The following is a 22,742-nucleotide window of genomic DNA, read 5'->3' on the forward strand; positions in this document are numbered from 1 at the left end:
GTATTTATGGACTGATATGTAAAAAATAAGTACTAATTTTACAGTTACATAATCATATCTACTAAATAAATATTTTTAATGAAAGGTAGTTAAAAAGAAATAAAATGTTTTTTATTTATTTTGGCATGCCTTTTTAACTTCTGAGTAACCTTCTGCAAAAGTTAGTATATATGATCCTTTTGAATAATTTCTAAACCATATATATGTTTTACAAAGACTTTTAATTATTGAAAAAACAACAACTTGCTTTATAATTCCCTTAATATAAACCCAATACTAAAAGCTTTGGTTATATCTATAGAAAAGCCCCAAAGCTAAGAGAAATTCCATTATGGAAAATCAATACAAAGAGGAAGCAAAAATACAGGCATCTCCCAGCATCCAGAAACCTGAGTTAATGTCCAATATGATATTTTTAATTTTGTAATTTAAATGGCCATACTTTTTAAAAAGAACCAGCAGCTATTTCAATATTGCTTTTTTAATACTCTGTGGTATATAAAGTTCTATGTCTGGTATATAGTCATCTCATAATTATTAACTTGGGAACTTTAGTTGTAACTAAAATGCAATAGTCAGGGTTCATGATCTTTTCTAACATGAACAAGTTTAAATTAAGAAATAAATAAAACATGTTTTTACAAAGGTGTTTATTAAAGGAGCTAAATATGTATGATGTAGAGGAAGAAATATACAGGGTAAGTTACAGTTGTAACATTCTTTTGAGTTAATAAAGCTATTGTAATAATCATAACCTGCATGTCTTTTCCCATATGAATGACTGTAAACTTACTTTTGCCCACCCCTCTATTATTCATATTTACACATGGTTGGTTATTACCTATAGACTAATAAAAATAAAAATTTATATAACAGCTAAATAGGTAATTTTATTGACATATTTGACAAAGTAGAAAAAAAAAAATCCTCCTAAGTTAAGGAACTGTTTTTAGAGACCAAAGTAAAGTTAAAAGGAACATTTAACACTATGTAAATCCACACTCAAATTTTCAGGAGAAAACAGCAGATAATCCTACTCTCTTAGGAGAAAAAAAAATTTCTCTTTAACTTAACAGCATCATCCAACCATGTTTTTAAATATTTAGTGTTCATTAGGGCTTAAGAAAAAGTTTCTTGAATGAAATATTCATTAACACCTAATTCATAATTCCATAGTTTATGATAGCAGTTAGCATTAGCAATTATGTCAAAAAAAATAACTGAGAACCCATCTGGTATTTTCCTTTAAATCGCCTTCTTTTCTTTCCCCACAAACACAGAAGACATGTTTGTTTTGGAAACAAATGGCAAACCCTACAAGAGAACTTAAAGTGAATTATAAATAATCAAGGCAAACATGTAAAATCACATCAGCTGATCAGTGGCTGACAGACCCAAGGTTGAAGCATGTGAGAGCATTATGGCAAGCTGAAGAATTTCTTTTGCTTTAAATGACAGGCAAGAGCACCACACCAACTCACACTCTTAGATATCCAAAAACAAATCCATTGTTTTAAGTTGACACAACCACCAAAGGTGATCTTTGAAAGTCACAGGAGACACAGTCTCTAAAGCTATCTATTTACAACTACCGTATATAGCCATTTTCATGACCAACTTGAAGGAATTCTATTGCACGCCTTAATAAGTACTATAACCTAAAATTTCTAAACAAGTACAATAAAATTATGAGTGGAATATAAGGAAATGACTTACACCATCTTAAAATGAAAATAAATTGAAAAAACACTAAGTCAAATAGTTTCGATTGCAGAACTTTAGCAAAAATATTGAATGCACTAATTTTACTTACATATCTTTGTTATAGAAATATAAATTGTCTTCCCTTCTAAATAAGGGAGTCTCAATGAGAGAAAATCAATTGGTATTAAAAACAAATATAATTTCCTTAGCACCACATTGAAAATTAACCATGAAGAGGGACAAAACCAAAACACATTTGAAAGCATATCTTAGTGAGCTTGTCTTGGTGATCTGTCACCATACCTAGTTTATCTAGCTCTATGACGCAGGTAGGGGTAGCTGTGAGGGGGACTCATATGGGAAAATGTGAATGGAGCCAAAAGGTAGCAGCTTCTGTTAGCTACCATCTCCCCTGCTGCCAAATTGACATTTATGTTTTATTCGATGAAGCAAATTGTACACCAGAGCCTTTAGCAATACTATTTTTACATATGATTCGAGTGGACAAATAGGGTGTGGTGCTCTTAAGAATGTGCCTTGAAGATCTCTGACTAGAGGAAGTGTAATTGACCAAGCGCCCAAGCTGCTGAGCTCGGAAGCCCATAGCTGGATTTATAGAGTCCACACTTCCCATAGGCTGCACCCAGGCTACATCTAAGCAAACAGGGACACTAACGCAGGAGATTCCTAAGATATATAGAACTCCTCTGATGACTGATTTTGATGGGATTCCTGCATAGCCTTGCCTGACATGTCCTGGATATTCATTAGTTATCTTTGGGAAAATAAACTATTGTTATTATCGAGTTGTCAAAGCCCAGGTTGTTGTATAAACATCACACATTGAACTCAGTGGGAAAGTTAGTTTTTAGATTATTTTCAGCTTCCTAATGTAGTTTCATGCAGCAAATGGGTTAGAAAACAACACACAGAGAGATTTTTGTTCCATGTAAATAGAACCTCTGATAGAGATATCTACAGCTTAAATAGTCTGCTCCAATCCTCCCAATTACCCTTTGATAATACTAACATCTCCATTTTACAGAACAGGAAACTCTTAGCTTGGAGAAACCAAGTTCTCAGGGTTACAGAATTTTGAGGAGACAATATTTCAACCTCGATTTTGCTGACCCTTTCCACAATGACCATTCAATTAGAAGACATCTTGTTCATGAAAAGACCCTGAATGCATGCATTAGCAACTAATGGGTGGTTGGACTATCTGATGTATTAAAACACTTCTATTGCTAAACTTTGATGACTTTTATAAGGAAGTTTACTTGCAGCTCTAGCTGGTTTGGCTCAGTGGATAGAGTGTCCAGCGGACCGAAGGGTCCTGAGTTCGATTCTGGTCAAGGGCACATGCCTGGGTTGTGGAATGATCCCCTCCTGCAAGGGGCTTGCAGGAGGCAGCCGATCAATGATTCTCTCTTATCATTGATGTTTCTATCTCTATTCCTTTCCTTTCCTCTCTAAAATCAATAAAAATATATTTTTTAAAAAAGCACTTGCAAAATATTGTATTTTCATATAAGTCCCTTTATTTTCTTTTCATATAAGCCACCATTCCTTTTCACACATTGTGGGACAGGTAAACCTACAGACCCAATTTAAATTTCTTAATTTGTGTTACAGTAATCAAAGTGCTCAGGTAAGATTTTGTTGCTTTTAAATATCATTAGCAGGAATCTGTCCTAGTAATCAAAAGATGATGATATATAAATCCTGAATACTAAATATTAAATCATTACAGTGCAATGCTTTGAATAAGAGAAACATTAGAAAAACATGTCTGTCAATATGTACTAATATCAAGTTTAGAATTTTTTAAAGAAAACATTATCAAGCAAGGACACAAAACCAGAGGTATAAATCTCATTAATTTTATGCACATCTTACATTGAATGACCAAGTATGTGTATCAGCCCAATAACTACAGAGCTTTGGACAGTCCCAGCCCCACTTAGCTCAAACATTAATGTGGCTGAGTCAGGTCATGTCATTATTTGGAATCAAAATAGCAAAACACCTATAAATCAAAGCTCCATTTCCAAATCTGAAGCCAACAAATTCCACTGATGCCTCTTGATTCGATTGCTGTCAAGCCCTAAATAAACTGTTTCCTCTAATCACCAACCTTTCTCAATATCATCCTCATAGTATGTGTTTTTTCCCCATTCAGATCATGTTTTCCACACTACCACATCACTGTTGATGTCCTTCCTAACATTTTCCATTGTATCCTTTGGAGCCCCCCCACCGCCTTTTTTTTCTTTTTTTTTTTAAATAAAGAACTTCCTTATTCCTAACCTGAAAATTATTTTGTCTCTGCATTCTTTCTTCTTTGAGGATCTGACTTAAATAAAATCCTCTTGAGTGAATGCAAATTCCATACCTTCGTGGCCAGAACAGAGGCTCAGCATAGTCCATTTCCAATCTGTGGCTTTTGTATTATTACTATTTCAACTCATGGGGGTGGGGGGGGGCAGGGGAATATTTTTTTAAGTTCATTTCACCAAGCTATATCACCTGAATACTGAGACTCATCAGCTTTCAGGTCTTTTCTTCAAAATCCATTTCTCTTCACCCTAAAGTCCAACCATAATCAACATTTATAATCAATACCCATGCATTACAATGAATAAGCTAGCCAGAGAATCCATGATCTCCAATCCACTCTGGTTTCAATAACTCTTGTTTCTTGAACCTCACGGCCATTCTGAAAGGCTCCATCATTGAACTCTTAAACATTGATATTCTATTTCCCAATTAGTTTTCTATCTTTTTTGCAACCTTAAAACTATTATTCTATCAATCCTATTCTGGAGTTTGCTTGAAACCTTTCATTTCCTTGACACTTACATCTTCTCCCAAACTTTTAGCCCTTTTCTAACCTCAATTTTTCTCTGCCCAGCTGCAACATTGGATCTTTATTCAAATTCCAGTTCTTCCACGTACTTCTTGGTAAAATACCTTGAAAAAATTACTTAACTGGATCCTCAATTTTTTAAAATATCTTTGTATTGATTTGAGAGAGAGAGAGAGAGAGAGAGAGAGAGAGAGAGAGAAGGGAGAAGGAGGGAGAAACATCAATGCGAGAGAGAAACCTTGATCGGCTGCCTCCTGCAACCCCTCTAGTGGGGACTGAGCCTACAACCCAGGCATGTGTTCTGACTGGAAATCGAACCCAAGGACTTTTTGGTGCATGGGACGATGCTCAACCAACTGGTCAGGGTTGCGGGCCCAATTTTTAAAATTAAGAATAATACATATACTTCATAAGAAAGAAGGGGATAAATGTGACAATGTACCTACTATACTAAGTTCCTAACACATTCTAAGTACTTAGTAAACATTAATGTCACCTATAATAACCAACATTCTCAAGTGACACCTTTATCTTCCTGCAAAAAGGAGCCTGAAACCTCCAAACTCAGAATGAACCTTACAATTATAGTACTGAGTAGGACCAGAAAAAATGGATTACCTGCACAGATTGATGCCATTGCACATTCACAGATTTCAGTTTCAGCATGACCTTCAATGTTTCTTCAGGAAGCTTTTCTCACACCTCTTGGTATCTTCCTGTCCTTTCCATTACAATTCTAACCATGTTCCCCTCTCCTCAAGTTCCCTAACAACCCCCATCCATTACCTGTAGTTAACCTGACCTCTTGTTCACAGAGAAAAGAAAAGCCATCAGAACAGACATGAAGTCTCCCAATGTCTTGTTGTTACCTGTACACATTTCTATCTCTCTATTAATCCTTCATTCAATTCCTCCTCCCCTAGTAGTGGAGATAAACTTCCTAGTCACCAAATAGACCCTCACCTGCTTTGTGATAATTTCTCCTTGACATTCGTGTTGTTGTCATCAGACCCTTTCCCTTTCATTTTCCTCTAATGTCAGTTCTTCCCTTGCAACGTATAGTCTAACAACACTGAATTCATTTGTTTCCAGCTCATTCCATGTTATTTCATACCTTCATGTCTTTACTGCCTTACTAGGTATCCATGCCTATCAAGAAATCCTCTTCTCATTTTTCTATTAGACAAGCTCCTATTTATTCCTCAGGAGTTCCTCCTTAATCTTAAGAGTTCCTCCTTTGTGAGAGTATACACAAGGAAGACGTAAGGGTGAGGATGATAAGAAGTATTGATGCAGCCCTGACCAGTTTGGCTCAGTGGATAGAGCGTCGGCCTGCGGACTAAAGGGTCCCAGGTTCGATTCCAGTCAAGGGCATGTACCTTGGTTGTGGGCACATCCCCAGTAGGGGGTGTGCAGGAGGCAGCTGATCTGTGTTTCTCTCATTGATGATTCTCTCTATCCCTCTCCCTTCCTCTCTGTAAAAAATCAATAAAATATATTTTTTTTTTAAAAAAGAAGTATTGATGCAGTGAGGACGTTCAGGAAAGGCGTTAGATAAAAGGGAAGCCTCACAATATCAAGTTGATAGATGATGAGACTCAATTATGATATCAGATTTCTTGATTAACTTCTATCTTTCATATACATTTATGTTTATTGAAAAGCATTTCAACTGCTCCCTGAAAGTAAACAAATAGAATCTGAAGCTTTTCAGATTTTCAGATAATTACAAAAAAATCCCCAACTGTCAGGAAATCACCAGTTTCCCATCTGTTTATGAAGAAATTTTGAAAGGGGAGAGGGGGAAAATGAGTCAAGTTTTAACACACATTTGCTGGCAGGAAAATCAAACTAGAATAAACAGAGATTATTTTTCTGCAATTTTCACGAATTCCTTTTGTACCAGTTACTTATAATATCATTATAATACAAGCCCGAGGCAACTTCTGAAACTGAAATTTAGGATTTTATAACCTTTGAACTATAATAAAGCCAGCACCTAGATTGTAATTAACATCTGGTAAAGTTTTACATCGTTTTGCTTTGTTTTTTCGTGTTTGTTTGTTTTTTAAGATTTTTTTGGTTGTTTTATTTTGATCATCCAGCTTTATTACATTCTAAATGACATACATTCTCCTATTTGGCTGCTATTTATATTTTATGCTAAATATTACCCAAATATTCAAACTTATCAAATACTCAATATTTCCAGTACAAAATCACCCACATGCTCAGAGTTGCAAGAGGAGAGAGACTGCTCTCTAAAGGGCAGTGTCACCATCATCTCCATGGATATTTATTGCATTTTTTTAATGGATGTACATCATTGCTGAGATAGTCTCAAAGTCAGCTTCCAAAGCTAAAATAAAAAGTTGAAAATTTGGCCACAATTTTCTTCAGTTCACCAAAATTTCTTCAGTTCTGTGGAAAGGCTGCTGGAAGACCAATGTTTTCAAAAGGTTCAGCTTAATTACACTAATGTGGTCCCACTTATCTAAAGCTATTTTAAGCATCTTCTTAGGTTACAGTTAGCTATATTACAAATCTAATTACACTTGCCCACAGGAAAGAAAGTACACGTAGACCCTGCTCGGTAATGTACTTCATAAAAGGCACTATATTTTCCTTCATAGCATTTATGAAAATTGTTATCATCCAGTTCCTTATATTTCTAATGCCTGTCTATAAACTTCACAAGGGCATGGTTGTATATGCAATACCTAGCACAGAGCTTAGAAGGCCAACAAATGTTTGACAAATGAATGAATGGATGACCATGTGAGCTACAACTAAATTTATATACATTTATGCTTGTCACTTTACATTCATGTTGAAAAAGTACACATATTTCAGAAACTCACTGAGACAGAGTATAGTGTAGAATAACAAAGCATTGGTTTGTAAATCAGAAGAAATAAATTGAATGCCAGATCTGGTGTTTAAGGTGGATTAAACTCTCTAACACTATTTTCTCGTCTGTAAAATGTAAACAGAGGTAAGTATTAAAGTATGCAGCTCAGTCCAAAGCATGAAGTAAGGCCTTAGTATGGTAGGTAACTTCACGTATCAATATTTTATATAGCTTTTAAGTGTATTATACTAATTCAAATTATCCCAGTTTTTAAAAATTGACAAAATATTATTCTGAGCATATGTGGACAGTAATAACTCATCAATAATTTATGGCATTAAAATGAATTTTCTAACAGCTTTGTGCCTATTTTCCCAAATATTATAAGCTGTTTAAACAAATTACTTTTAATTACTTTCATCACTTTACTCTGTACACGATTTTCAAATTCTTCAAAACTATTCTTGAATCTGTCTCAATTGGTCTCCATAACCACAATCTTAATTCGTGGTTAGTGCAATTCTCTGGCCTACATTGTATGCTCTTCCTCAATGAACTTTCATTTCATTATCACCCTTTTATTCCATAACTTCAACCACTATCAAATGGAAAGAGTAGTTGTCTCTGAAATGTGTCTCCCTTCTGGATTATACTTTCGAAGAATCAGGTCCAATTTCAATCCACATCATTCATTCATCCATTATTCACTGAGCACCATTTATGTTCTGATTTGAATGTTTGTGTTCCCAAAATTCCTATGTTGAAAACCTAATGTCTAAGATAATGGTATTAGGAAGTAGGGCATGGTGCTTAGGAATGGGCTTGGTGGCTTATAAAACAGGTTCCAAAAAGCTACCTTGCCTATCCCACCACATGAGGACACACGAGAAATCTGTGACTTAAAAGAAGACCCTCATCTGACTATGCTGGCACTCTTCTCAGATCCCCAGCCTCCAGAACTGTGAGAAACAAATTTCTGTTGTTTATAAGCTTCCCAGGCTGTAGTATTTTGTTACAGCCGCCTGAACAAAGACAATCTATGACCAGATACTGTGTTAGGTTATAGAGTTACAAAGCTGGTCACAGCCCAGCTGGTGTGGCTCAGCAGTTGAGAGTCAACCCAGGAACCAAAAGGTTGCTGGGTCAATTCCCAGTCAAGGCACATGCCCAGTTTGTGGACTTGATCCCCAGTAGGGGCCATGCAGGAGCAGCCAATCGATGATGTTCCTCTCTCATTGATGTTTCTATCTCTATATCCCTCTCTGTTTCTCTCTGTGTAAAAATCAATAAAAACATTTAAAAAAATAGGTGAGTTCATAAAGGAGGTGCAAAAGAATATTTTTTTTTAAAAAAAAGATGATCACAATGAGGTCTCTAGTATCAAAGAGCTCATAATCTAATTAGGGGATACAAACCTAGAAATAGATAATTTTGAAAAATGTAGTAAAGTCAGTAAAATAATTAAGTGTGTGGCTTTTTGAAAACACCGAGAAAGAGTACCTAACCAGCCTGGGGTAAGCAAAGGACAGCGACAGAATTTTAGAAAAAGCGATGCTTCTGTTAGATCAGGAGGAATCAATGGATGAAAAGGACGGGAAGGGCATTCCAAGTCCGAGGGTCAGTATGAAGCACAGAAACCAATGCTCGTGCATTCATACAGAGAGCAAGGCTATTTACTTATTTATTTATTTTAATTGGATTTATTGGAGTGACATCTGTTAATAAAATTGTAGGTTTCAGGTGTACAATTCTACCATATGTCATCTGTATATTGTACTGTGCTTGCCATCCCAAGTCAAGTCTCCCTCCATCACCATTTATCCCCCCAACCCTCTTCTGCCTCCCTCTACCCCATTTCCCACTGGTGAAAATTTATTTTTGAAACTATTGTTACATCAATTCACAAAGTATGTCTGCAGCATACAAATGTGTAGGAAAGGTTTTATTTAAGATTGTGTTTAAATTAAAGTGAATTGACAATTTTTTTAAATCTGCAAATTCAAATACTTTCTCTTAACACCATTAAAAACAGTATTAGGAAACATCTGCTTTGCTAGATTTCATTCAGTGTTTCAGGTCATATGGATCCAGTATTGATATTTCAAAATGGTGGAGTATCAACTTTACTGTGCATCTTCTCACCAAAGACAACCTCAAAACTGCCTTGTTCATTACATCAAGGAGAGACCATAGCTGACACACATTGGAAGCACAATCAATAATGGTTCATTAAGCCTAGGTTGTAGAAAAGCATGAGAACTGACTCCCTCTTTTCAGAAACAGAAAAAGAACCAGTGATACCTGATAACTTCAGTGTCTCTCCCCAAATCAGAAATATCCATGCTACAATGACTCCCTTGAATGTTTAAAAGTAAAAAAGTCATAAAGACAACATTTTTAAAAAACAACATAACAGCCCAGCAGTTGAGCATCGACCCAGGAAGCAAGAGGCTGCAGGTACAATTCCCAATCAGGGCACGTGCCTGGGTTGTGGGCTCGATCCCCTGTGGGGGACATGTAGGAGGCAGCCAATCGATATTTCTCTTTCATCAATGTTTCTATCTCTCTAACCCTCTCTCTTTCTCTCTCTCTAAAAAAGTCAATAAAAACATATTTAAAAAAAAACATAAAAACAACAAAGATTAACTCTATTTCTATTCTGGTACATATATATTAATAGCCCTAGAAACTATTGCACAATTTTAGAATAAATTTGGACCCATCAAAAAATATTCAATTATTAATGCAAAAACTAGTTTTGTGTTCCATGAGGACAGGGACTTCGTTTTTGTTCATCACACTTTCAACATCTCAAGAAAAGTAAGTTCTAAGAACTACTTTTGAATGAATGTATGAATTAATTAATACTATGTATAAGACTAGACTCAGGAGAATTTGGCAGCAAATTAATACACAACATCTCTACGCTGGCAGGAGATACAAATTAAATTAAAATACAAATTAAAAGAATTGATTTGTATGAAGTAAATTAAAAAAGAAGCAGCCCAGCCAACATGGCTCAGTGGCTGAGCATCGATCTATGAACCAGGAGTTCTCAGTTTGATTTCTGGTAGGGATACATGCCCGGTTGTGGGCTTGATCCCTAGTTTGGGGTGTGCAGGAGGCAGCTGATGAATGATTCTCTCTCATCATTGATGCTTCTATCTCTCTCCCTCTCCCTTCTTCTCTGAAATCAGTAAAAATATATTTGAAAAATAAGCATAGGAATAAAGGGAGGGGTAAATGGCTCCTTAAACTAATGTGTTTAAGGAAGGCCTCTGTGGGGGCAGGATAGAGACTTACCTAGGTAAGGACTATGTATGTGCTGTCATATAGTTCTCACTACAGGGTATCCTGGCAGCTATCATATCTCCAATTTATAGACAAAAAAGTTCAAGTTAAAAGAGTTAATACAAGATTCATTTTGCCCCGCTGGTGTGGCTCAGTTGGTTGAGCAGAGTTCCATGCACTGAGAGGCTTCTGGTTCGATTCCGGGTCAGGGCACATGCTCAGGTTACAGGCCCGGCCCCAGACTTCCCATATGGGGTGAGCAGGAGGCAACTGATCGATGTTTCTCTCTCTCATCAATGTTACTCTCTCTCTCTTCCTTTCCCTTCCACTCTCTCTAAAATGTCCATGGAAGCACTAAATTCTATAAAAGTGCTGTATTCAATATTTTGTTCAATTAGAAACCTTTTAGCCTTCTCAAATTACTCATATAAGTCATTTTTCATACATGCAGTTCCTCTCAAAATGCCTATATATTATTTTACAGGTTCCTGAGGGAACTTTGCTTAAGCACCAAAATATTCTCTTTACATTTTTGGAAAAGACATTTAGAACATCAGTCTCTTAATTAGGCCACCAAGATGAAAGGTATTTTCAGTTGTTAATAGATGGCAGCACTTGTTTCTGATAGGGGCTGCCAATGACTTTCATTATGCCTGTCAATCAAACGGTAGAAAGGAAAAATAAAATCATTGAAAAAAAATCCTACACATTACAAACAGTTGGCATGGGTGGTATGAATCCTCCTGTTATTTGGATAGATAGAATTCAAGAGTATTTTAGGAAAAGCATTACTTTTTTTTTTTCTTCAGAATTTCAGTCACTTAATTTCACAAAACAAAAATAACAATCACATGTTTGGAAAAGTAAAATTCTAAAATATTTTTTTTTCTGTCAGAGTATGGAGTTCAAGTTAACATAAGATTTCATTTCAAATGACAAAAAGGCACATTCACCAAAATTTAGAGAAAATATATAAGTTGAAATCATGAAACTTCCCTCAAAAATCAATTATGCAATACAAAGAGTAAATCACAAATTTCCTCGTCTTTTTTGTTTCTAACAACATTCCCGAGTTTCCTTACAAACATTTAAACGAGGCAGAAGGCTGAGAAATAGGTCAACATCGGTTAAAGTTGCTTCAAGTAGGAATGTAATTGTAAACCCATGATGATGCAGTGAAAATGACTGTCATTTTTTATTGGCAATATTGCTCTTCGCTACATCATTTTGGTTACACAGAATGGTTTCAATCCCCTCACTATCACAAGAGTTTTGTGTTGTAGTTTTATGTTTGCTTTCTTGCTTATACACAGTAATATCTGTGAGAACATTAACCTGTTCCCTTCCTTAGCTAATTATTGATGGGAAAGGAAGCAAAGGAAGAGTCAGACATTGTTGAGCATACTCAGCGGGGAAGCAGAGGCCTGTTTGCTTCACCAGGAAGCTACAACTTCACACCCCAAGAAACCTCAGCATAGCCCCCCTCCAAGGGGATTAACACCCTCCCCTCCCCCCAACTGGTACCAGATTGTGTAGGGGGCGAGGGGAAAGCAGAGGGAGAGGTAAGAACATGAGCAATAAAGTCAAAATGGTGCAGTGGGAGGTGTTGGACCATAGAGGCCTGTCAGTCCAACCTGGGCAAAAGATCATTGGCTAGGGATGGACCCATCAGGAGCCCGCAACAGTTTGGGAAGCTGATTGGCTATTTTGAAAGAGCTCCTGGTTCCTCCCAAGCCAGAGAATACATAATTCCAAGTGGACAAAGAAGCTCTCTGTCCCTGGCTTGAGACCTGAACTTGCCCTGTCCACTCATGTTCTCTCTCCATAGCCACATGGCCCTAGCAGCTGCATGGCCACTGGCCCTGCAGACCCCACACCCGGGCTCCAGCAGGAACCTAGGTACAGCGGCAAAGCAATGGATTGCAGCAGGAGCACAAGCTAAGTCGGCCAGATGCTCCACTGAACTCAGTTTTAACACTGCACCGAATCTCTGGACATTGACTCTTTCTGGCTCTGATTTTTCCACGGTGAGAGGGATGGATATAGGACATTGGGGAACTTCTTTAATTTTGCTTCCTGAATGAATTTTGCCACCAGACCTCATCCTCTCTTGTAGGTCCTCCAAAATGCTTTCCTCGTGACAGCGCAAGAACCCCTTCCACCAGCAACAATAAGAGGAGGAATAAGACAGGAGCAAAACAATGCACTGTTCTGTACTAAACAAAAATTGGCAGAGCAACTAAAGACTAATTCCCAGAATAGAGCACAATAAAACCAAAGAAGGATGGTAGCAATTATGAGAGCATTTTGAAAAATTAGCGTTCAACTCCCGAATCAAGTCTTGGAATTGCTAAGAATCTTTAGAAAATAAAATCAACGTATTTTTGTAAGGCTTCAAGGTCAAAGCCCGAGAGCCCACAGGGTTATAAAGTTTGTTCATGTATGTATTACTGAGTTGATAGTTCCTGATGATAAAAACTGGATAGACTTGCAAGCTATTAAGTCCATATTTGATGCTAAAATAAGAATCAACTATTCTAATTCAGGTCATGTCCAACAACCAAGGTAGAATGTGCCTCGGGTATTAATAGAAAAGGTACAGGAATATGTAATAACTCATCAGGGCACATGAAAATACCAATACTGGTCCTATAATTTGATATTCATTAAATACTAAATATTATGTTTCCTATGTTAATTATAACCAAACAAAGCTATCAGAGATCCCAGTACACTTTTTAAGAAAAATGTAAAACTTTTTTCTGGAAGATTATCATGGAAGAGGTTTTAGTTTTTATACTTAATGGGCTGGAGAATATCTTTAGGAAATGTTTAAATCTAAGATATCTAATAATTACTTGTAGCATATTTAATAACTAAGAGTCAGGATCTGTCTCTTCTTAGGTCAACCACTAATAAGCTTTGTGAACCTTGGAAAATTAAGTTAACCTCTGAAAATCAAAGTTCCTTAATTTCTAAAATAGGAATATCTCCTATTTTACTAAAAGAATAAAATAATATACTGTACTACCTTTGGATAGCTTAACATTTGCATGACACATAGCATTATTAATTATATTTTTTCCTGAAACAACATGACTAAGCCATTGGAATACAACAGAAAAGACAGTATTGTTAAAAACTTTATTTTTAAAATTCTTCCTCTGTCTAGAATGTAGTTCATATAAAATAAGGAACACAAGATGAGAAAATAATGGCACAGTAAAAAAAAAAAAGGGCAATGACCATGACAGCAGCTTTTATTTATAGGGAACTGTTAAGGACAAAAGAGGAAGAGAAAACAAAAAGAGAATTATAAAAGAGCAGAGAGGCCACAAGGAGGTAAAGAGGTGAAATAGCTAGTCACCATAAAATATCAGATTATTATTATATTCAAAATAGTTGCGGGGGGTGGGGGGAGAATTCAATTGTCCCAAGGTGCATTCTGTTAGTGTCCTTTGAGCCCTAGGCATGTGTGCAAGATACTACAGATTTGAGATTAACAATTTGTGGTATCCTAAATTTATGTACTTTTTAGTAATAAATTTAACTATTTGTGACACATTTCTTTCTAGGTCTTCCAATGTGCACACAGAAAGAGCCAGGCAGGAGCAATTTTATTAAGGGCAATCTAAGGCTGAAATAAAAATAACCCTCTACCATACCAGGAAAGGCTAGATTTACAACTGAGTGGTGTGACTTCAGTACTCAAAAGGGGGAAGCTGACCGTGTTTAATCATTATGGTCTCCATTTTCCATAAAGAAATGAGCAAAAAAGTCCCTGGTACACACCCACACATTGGAAATAGGAACAAAATTTTCCAGGTTATTCAGAATTAGGAATTAGTTTCTCTTCGTTTACATACTATCTGAAAAACAGCATGTCAAGTCTATATGCTGGGAGAGTAACATTGATTAACACAATGTGTCTGGCGATGCATGAAAGCTGAAATCTCTGATCTTAAGTTTATATAATCAAAGGCATAATAATCATCCAATGTACATACTACCTGGTAAATTCACCAAACACGGAGGCCATTAGACCAACGAGGATCTAATGCCACTGCGACCTACCTAAGCAAAGCAAAATCTAAACCTGTAAATGCCTCAAGGTTACTATATCAACAAGCTAAGGACAGCCGGTCACAAACAGTTAATTAGGCTTTAAGCTACAGCCATTCAATAATTTCTTTACTTGGCTTGTCTTTTCTCTATAAGATTTTACCCAAGCACCAGTCCTAGAGCACTCCTACCCAGTTCTAGTTTTGCATGGCCCAATTCAAATAGATTTTTGCTCAAATAAACTCTTCAAATTCATAATACTCATTTTACCTTTTCACATGTCTCTCAGCTGAATTTGCTTACCACCCCTATATTTATATAGTAACAATATCCAATAATAAATTACTCTTTGGCACACATATTTTTGTCACCAAATAAAGAGAAACACAGCCTGAATATTCTGTAAAGTAACTTAATCAGAAAAGGCCTGAAAAAACTTTTGTTCTATACTAGAAAAAAGAGGATAATTTAATCTCAAATTTCAATGGTGAAAATTTTCTAGATTAAATGTTTTCTCTTTGATTGTTTCTTGACATTATTAATGCTGGCAAAAAGTAAGTTCATCTGAGGAGAAAAAGAAGTGCTTGTGTTTACTTTCTTGTGAATATCATAATTCTTATACAGATGTTAATTAAAACCTACGTCATTAGCTCATGATCACTAAGCTTCATTTATTTGGAGACCGTTTAATCAATTTTTAATAGAAATAAATAAATAAACCGAAGGGAAACAAAACTCACATTCAGCTTACCCTACACAATTACTTCAAAGAAAGAGCTATTTAATTGACGTTTGTGAAGTAACTATATTTAATATGTACTGAAAATAAAAATACTTCTAAGTGTTTACCTAAGATGAATTTTACTGAGTAATACTGATTTCTAGTATGTCATTATTAATATATGCAAATAACCTAGAATAAAAACATTTGAGTGGTAAAGAGTTTCAAAGTACAGTATAGAGACTTTCTCCCTCTTAAATGGGAAGTATGGTGACAGACAGTGGAAAATCCACAAGCTTAAACATATGGAAAATCTGAAGGATTTTCTCAGGCAAATAATTTTTTCTGATGGACAGATGAATCAGTCCACAAATATTCCCTCTGCCACCTTCGGACTACACAAGAGTCTTGGCAAATTAGAATCTATCTGAAGTGTAGGTGGGTTTCAGGAAATTGAAACACAACTCCTTGCAAACCCTTCATGGAATTTACTAGTGTATACTTAACACTTGGATTTTCAAACTGTAAAATGAGGTTCGAACTGCTAAAAAACACATGCATTTATTTCTAGATTATTAAGTGAAAAAATGATGTGCAAGTAATTAATTTGTAAAGTAAAGGACATTTAATATTTTCTAATGATAAAAGCATTGTTAAACCGGGCTCTTATTTATTGCATTGCATGTTTTGTAATGTGTTCTACCATAAGCTCACTTTGTATATAAAACTGAGGAATTTGTTTCAGCCGGATTCCAATGGAAAGAGAATTGAGGAAATAAGTTACAAAGGCAATGTTAATAAGGGGCAGAAATTCAAGCTCCGATAGTATATTTTGTATCTGGATATAGCAGAGAACTTTCCAATTAAGGCCAACAAGTAGGAAGCTGATAACTCTGAGCTGAGATTTATAAGGAGAGGTCAGCAGCATGTAATGAGAATTTGGAGCACATACATCCAGCTACAACACCTTTCGTATAAGTATAGCTTCTAATGCCAAAAGCTAATGGCTCCGCGACAATAATAAATAATGGTGAGAGAATATTTTAGCCCCAGGCCTCAGAAAAAGAACTCTGGTGGCATTATTCAATTTTCATTAACACTAGCTGAAGGAGTAGTTCTAAAGGGTAGTTTCAATTTCCTAAGTGTCTCAGCAGTAGAATATGTAAAATCACAATAGGCAAGGAACACCTTTTAGTTGAAAGCCATACTTTTTGCCATGGAATTTACATCTAGACATGTCCTTGCAGGAGAGAGAGAGAGAGAGAGAGAGAGAGAGAGAGAGAGAGAGAGAGGGATGCCCACATTTCCATTATTCATTATATTACATTCAAAAAAATTTTTAAGTAAATAACACTTAAAAGCATTGGAATTTACTTAATATTTGTTGTGTACCTACCAGTATAAGCTCAGAGCACGCATGTGTATGAGACCAGCTGCAGTTGTGCCCTGCGCAATCAACAAGGCCATTCACAGCCAGCCCTGGAGAACACAGACTTCAGAGTTGGCAGATCTGGAATCAAGTGACCCTAACCCTGTGACTGTGAGCAAGTTAATGAACCTCTCTAAATACAGTTTGCATATGCATAAAATAAGGGTAATAATATCAACCACCACCAAGGGTTACTGAGCAATAAATGCAAATAAAACACATAAGACACTCCCTGCCAGAAGTTAGTGAGCTATGAAACTTAACTGTTTCATTTGTTATTATTACCACCATGTACCAGCCTTTGTATTAAGTGCCGGGGGGCGGCCGGGGGGGGGGGAGGGGAGGAAGTGCTGAATATGAGACACCTGTAATTTTAGAGATTAAACTCTATTGCTAAATATTAAGTAACCATATCATTCTTATTTAACTCTTACCATGCGAATGGACATCTACAATATGATGATGTAGCTTTCTCATCTCTTACTGATATCATCAGTAGTCCACTAAGGTCTGATGTATCTGTAGTCTTCGTGGCAGTCACACTGTACAAATTGTAGTTCCCCAAGTGCCACGGCTTCCCCAAAGCCCAAGAAAATAGACTAGAGCAGGGTAGGGGTAGAACTGATAACAGCAAATATGAATAGTACAATGAAGTATTAACCAAGAAGACTGTCTAATTTTGTAAAAGGCAAATCAAGTGCAAGACCACTGTAGTGTTTTGTAGCATTTATACAAGGACCAAGAAAATGCATTTTGAAATCTTGTCATATCCACCCCAAGATTGACAGCAGAATTATTATTCTTCAATGCCACCAAGCAAGACCTAGAAGTCAGGTATATTATTGCCAGCAGAATGGATTCCTCACCTTTAGGGAACTCTCATACAAACCCTTGTCTCTTTCCAATGCCCATCAGCCCATTAATCACAACAGTTTCTTTCCACAGATCTCTCTTCAAACTCTTACTCCCCAAGTATGTCTCAGCCGCTCACACGTTGCCTAAAATATAGTTGTATTTAGTTATTACCTTGAGTGAGCGCAAAATAGGTCCCAAAGTATACCTATATTTAGTGGCTACCTGGGTAAAAAAGAAACGTTACAGTGAGGGCTGCTCCTCAGAAATAAATATGCCGAGTTATTCTAGTTACACTGTAGTGGTTCTTACAGGGGCATTGGGGGGGGGGGGGGGCGGGGAGAGGTTGTTCCTCAGGGGATACTTGGATTTGTTTAGAGATACATTTGTTGTCACAATTGGGAAGATGCTACTAACTTTTGGTGAATATAGGCTGTGCCTAGACTCTGGTTAATCAAGGTAGGGCTTAGGGCTCATAATTTAAGAAGGCATTCACTCACCCTTGGGATAATGCCAATGCAAGATTAAAATTTCCATAACCCTGAAAATGAGTGTCTCCTTAAAATACTGTGCCCTAGCTGCCTCCCTGGCCTCACTCTAGTCCTGATCCTAGTTAGCGGTCAGGGATGCAGCTAAACATCCCCACAAAAGAAATTATCCAGTTCAAGATATCAATAAGGCTGAGGTTGGGAAACCCAGGCTAGTTTAGAGAATCTACAGAAAAGCTGGGTTGAAAACTTTTGACTCCTGCCCTTTCCACTTAAAGTTACAAATTTAAAATCACACCCATGTTTGATGTGCCTAAAAGTGAAATAATACCACATTCTAGCATTTAGGTTTAACCTGTTCTATCCCTATTGAACATACATAGCCGACAATGAAGTTAAATTAACCTGACCCTCTTTCCTGGCCTCTGTGCGCAGGCCCCAGTCTTTCCTCTGCTGGTGTCACTCACGTATCTCACCTCCCTTTAAGGTCCAGATGCAAAGATACCTTCTAGTTGACATCTTCCCATCAAAATGTGGCCCCTTCCTTCTCAGACTTCTTTCTTTCCCTCATGGTCCTTATTACACAAGTCATCTATTTACTTATTTAACTCACCCCATCCCCACTCCCCAACACAAACATGCACACAAATACACAATACTGATTTAGCTTCCCATGGCCATCGGCCAGGTTTTCTTTACTGATTTCAGAGAGAGAGGGAGAGGGAGAGGAAGAGAAACACTGATTGGCTGCCTCCTGCATGTCCCCTACTGGGGATCGAGCCCACAACCCAGGTATGTGCCCTGACCAGGAAAGGAACTGGCAACCTCTCTGTGCATAGGAGGACACTCAAGCAGCCACACCAATACTCAGGTTTTCTTTATATTTACTTTCCCAACCACCTGAATGTAGAACAGTGCTTTGAACATGTAAAGTACTCAATATGTTTTAAATAGGTCAGTGAAGCAAGCATCCTATATAATAAAAGCCCAATATGCTAAGTGTCTGGTCATCTGGTCGTCCGTTCAACCAATCAAAGCGTAATATGTTAATGATATGCTAAGGCCACTCAACTGCTCGCTATGATGTGCACTGACCAACAGGGGACAGGCAGTCGACCAGTTGCTGTGACGTGCACTGACCACCAGGGGGCAGATGCTCTGGTAAGTAGGTTAGCTTGCTGCTGGGGTCCGGCCACGCCCTGGAGACCTCCTGCAGTCCCTCCCCAGCTGGTCAATTTCCCGCATCCCTCCTCAGTCCCGATCATGCACTGGTGGGGTCCCTTGGCCTGGCTTGCGCCCTCTCACAATCCGGGACCCCTCAGGGGATGTCAGAGAGCCGGTTTCGGCTCAACGGCGAACGACCAGTCACTATGATGTGCACGGACCACCAGAGGGCAGACGCTCAACACAGGAGCTGCCCCCTGGTGGTCAGTGCGCTCCCACAGGGGGAGCACCATTCAGCCAGAAGCCGTGCTCACAGCTGGCAAGCACAGTGGTGATAGTGGGAGCCTCTCCTGCCTCTGCTGCAGAGCTAAGGATGTCCCCCGAAGGCTCTCAGACTGCGAGAGGGCACAGGCCAAGCTGAGGGACTCCCCCAAGTGCACGAATTTCATGCACTGGGCCTCTAGTACATAATAATACATAACAGACAGCATGAACCATAATATTTCCTGGTGGCTATCTAAATCTAAATATAACATTGCATTATTAGGCCTAGTACCAATTTTTTTTTTTTCCTGGCAGATGTTTCCATCTATTTCAAGTCTGATATCCCAGAATTCTTGAGGTTTATCTTCTGCAGGTAACTAACTTGACATTTTGCTATAAATAAAAGTAAAAAATTGAATGTATTTTCCCTCAAAAGACCTATTCTAACAGCAAAATATCTTTGAGCCTAAATTCAAGAAGCTATGAGCCTAAAGAAGAAAATAAATCTAATTCCTAATAACAGTTGAAGAAACAGCTTTGTAGTATGTCAAACTCTCCAGGAAGCAAAATAGATGCAGCCTGAAAGCACATTTCCATTAATCTCTATCTCACCCTTGACCTTAAAACTATTCTGAAACGTTTCTAATTTTGAATTTAACCAAGAATAAACTAAGACAATCTGTCATTAATATCTGTCTATAATACAACTCCTTTTAAAAGAGAAAAAAAAATCCTTATACAAATTTTCCAGCTAATTTGTCCTTGAAACAAATATATCTTATGTTTCTAATATGTGACTTGAAAAAAGAAACTGAAGTCTTCCCCCTATGGACACTATGAAACTACTGATTTTAATCACTTAATCTTCTTATCAGAGAACCTGCTTAACCTTTAACTAGAACCTGGAAAGATTAAATACTACTGGTAATCTTACAAGTTTATTATGAAACAGCTATTGTCAACAAATAACTCTACTGAAAATTAAATGCATATATAGTCCATGATAACTTTCAAAACTTGAGGTTACAAAGTTACTGTGTTGGGTTTTCTTGGAGTGCTGTTTGATTCTGTGACAAATAAGAATCATTTTAATTGTTTGGCCCATAGCCATTAGTTGGGAGAAAGGAGCTGACTCATTCTGAGCACCCAGTATGAGGCAAGTAATTTCCATGTTTGCTTCATTCAACACTTGTAAAATCCCTGCTTCATTTAACACTTGTAAAATCCCACCTTTTGCAAAAGAAATTGCTTCATGAGATTTAGCAAGTTGCCAATATTCACCCCACTGGTATACAGTGCTTCTGCAAATATGATCATCCAGCTGTCAAACTACTACTATCCACAAAATGTCCCAGATTATATGTAACCTATGAAAGGCAGAAAATATGTTCCTATTTTAAGAGTGTTCCACTAGTGGACTAATATATGCAACTTGATTTTAAACTATAATAATGTTCAAGGTCAATCAAGGACTATGAGCTTCCCAAAGAGGAAATGCACCACACCAAAGAGAGTGACCAAAATAGGAAGCCATCACTGTGCTGGATTTTCAGTGGTGTACACAAACAGGGTGTACACAAAGAGAAGGGAGGGAGAGTTGGGAGGTATCACAGTTCCCACAATGCTAATACAGTTCTCACTCCTCTGTGCCTTGTTCCAACTGATGATTTTGGCCTACTTGTATAAGGCACTTTAGTGCCTCTTATGTAGCATAGAAAGATGTAAACATGTTTGTCTTTTTCAAAAAAGTTTACATGCAATACATAAAAAATTTAAAAAGAAAAATAATACATAAGTTCCAAAATTATTATCCAATCAGAGAGTGCTATGAAAATTCAAAAGAAGCCCTAACCGGTTTGGCTCAGTGGATAGAGTGTCAGCCTGCGGACTTAAGGGTCCCAAGTTTGATTCCGGTCAAGGGCATGTACCTTGGTTGTGGGCACATCCCCAGTAGGGAGTGTGTAGGAGGCAGCTGATTGATGTTTCTCTCCCATCGACGTTTCTAACTCTCTAGGTCATCAGGACTGATATTGTTAAAATGATTTGAGCTGCCTTTGAAGGACAAGCTATATATCAATAGGTACAGACTACAGAAAAATATACTAAATTGAGAGATCAAAAGTTTGGATACAGAAAGGCACATAGCATATTTGGGGAATGAACTAAATACAAAGTTTAAGACACACAGGCACACATTCTTAAAGGCTCTGTAGCAGAAGATTTGTATAGCAATGGCATAAATATTGCCACGCAATTCCACTAAAAGTTGCTGTTAAAAACAATTTTATTTCCTTTCATTTTATTACTTATGAGTAGATCATTTTTGTATTTTGATGTATAACATGTATACTGACCATAATATACTATTTTAAGCAAATATGAGAAAGCAAATCATCTTAATAGGCAAATAGCTTTCGGATAAAAAAAATGACATAATTTGAGAAAACTTAGTTCTACCAATACTATTCTACTATTGTATCTGGCAGAAAACGAGACAAATATAGTTAGATGAAAAAAGCTATGGACCTCAGGTTTGTCTATCCCCAAATTCATATGAAGCCCTAATCTGAAATGTGATATTAGGAGGCAGGGCCTGTGGAGGTAATTGGATTTAAATGAGGGAGATGGGATTCTCATGAAGGAATCAGCGCCCTTCTAAGAAGAGACCAGAGAACTTTGTCTCTTGCTCTATCGCTCTCACATGTCCACTCTTTCTCATCCTGTGAGGATGCAGAAAGAAGGTGGCTGTGTACAAGCCAGGAAGAAGCTCTCACCCAAAACCAAATTAGTTAGCACCTTGATCTTGAGATCCCCACTCTTCAGAATTGTGAGAAATAGATGTCTGCTGTTTGAGACACCAGTTTGTGGTATCCTATATATAAAAGCCTAATATGCTAAGTATCCAGTCATCCAATCGTCTGGTCGGCCATTCAACCAATCAAAGCATAATATGTTAATGATATGCTAAGGCCACTCAACCACTCGCTATGATGTGCACTGACAACCAGGGGGAAGACAGTCGACTAGTTGCTATGACATGCACTGAC

General features: G+C 37.3%; 1 protein-coding gene across 1 annotated transcript in view; it reads right to left on the reverse strand.

The window, feature by feature from the left end:
- The window catches only part of SLC16A7 (solute carrier family 16 member 7), a 136,104-nt gene that overhangs the window by 92,879 nt on the left and 20,483 nt on the right, over positions 1-22,742 (reverse strand). The window lies entirely within an intron of this gene.

This window comes from Myotis lucifugus, unplaced genomic scaffold (genome assembly GCF_000147115.1).
Source record: "Myotis lucifugus unplaced genomic scaffold, Myoluc2.0 scaffold_119, whole genome shotgun sequence".
NCBI lineage: Eukaryota > Metazoa > Chordata > Mammalia > Chiroptera > Vespertilionidae > Myotis > Myotis lucifugus.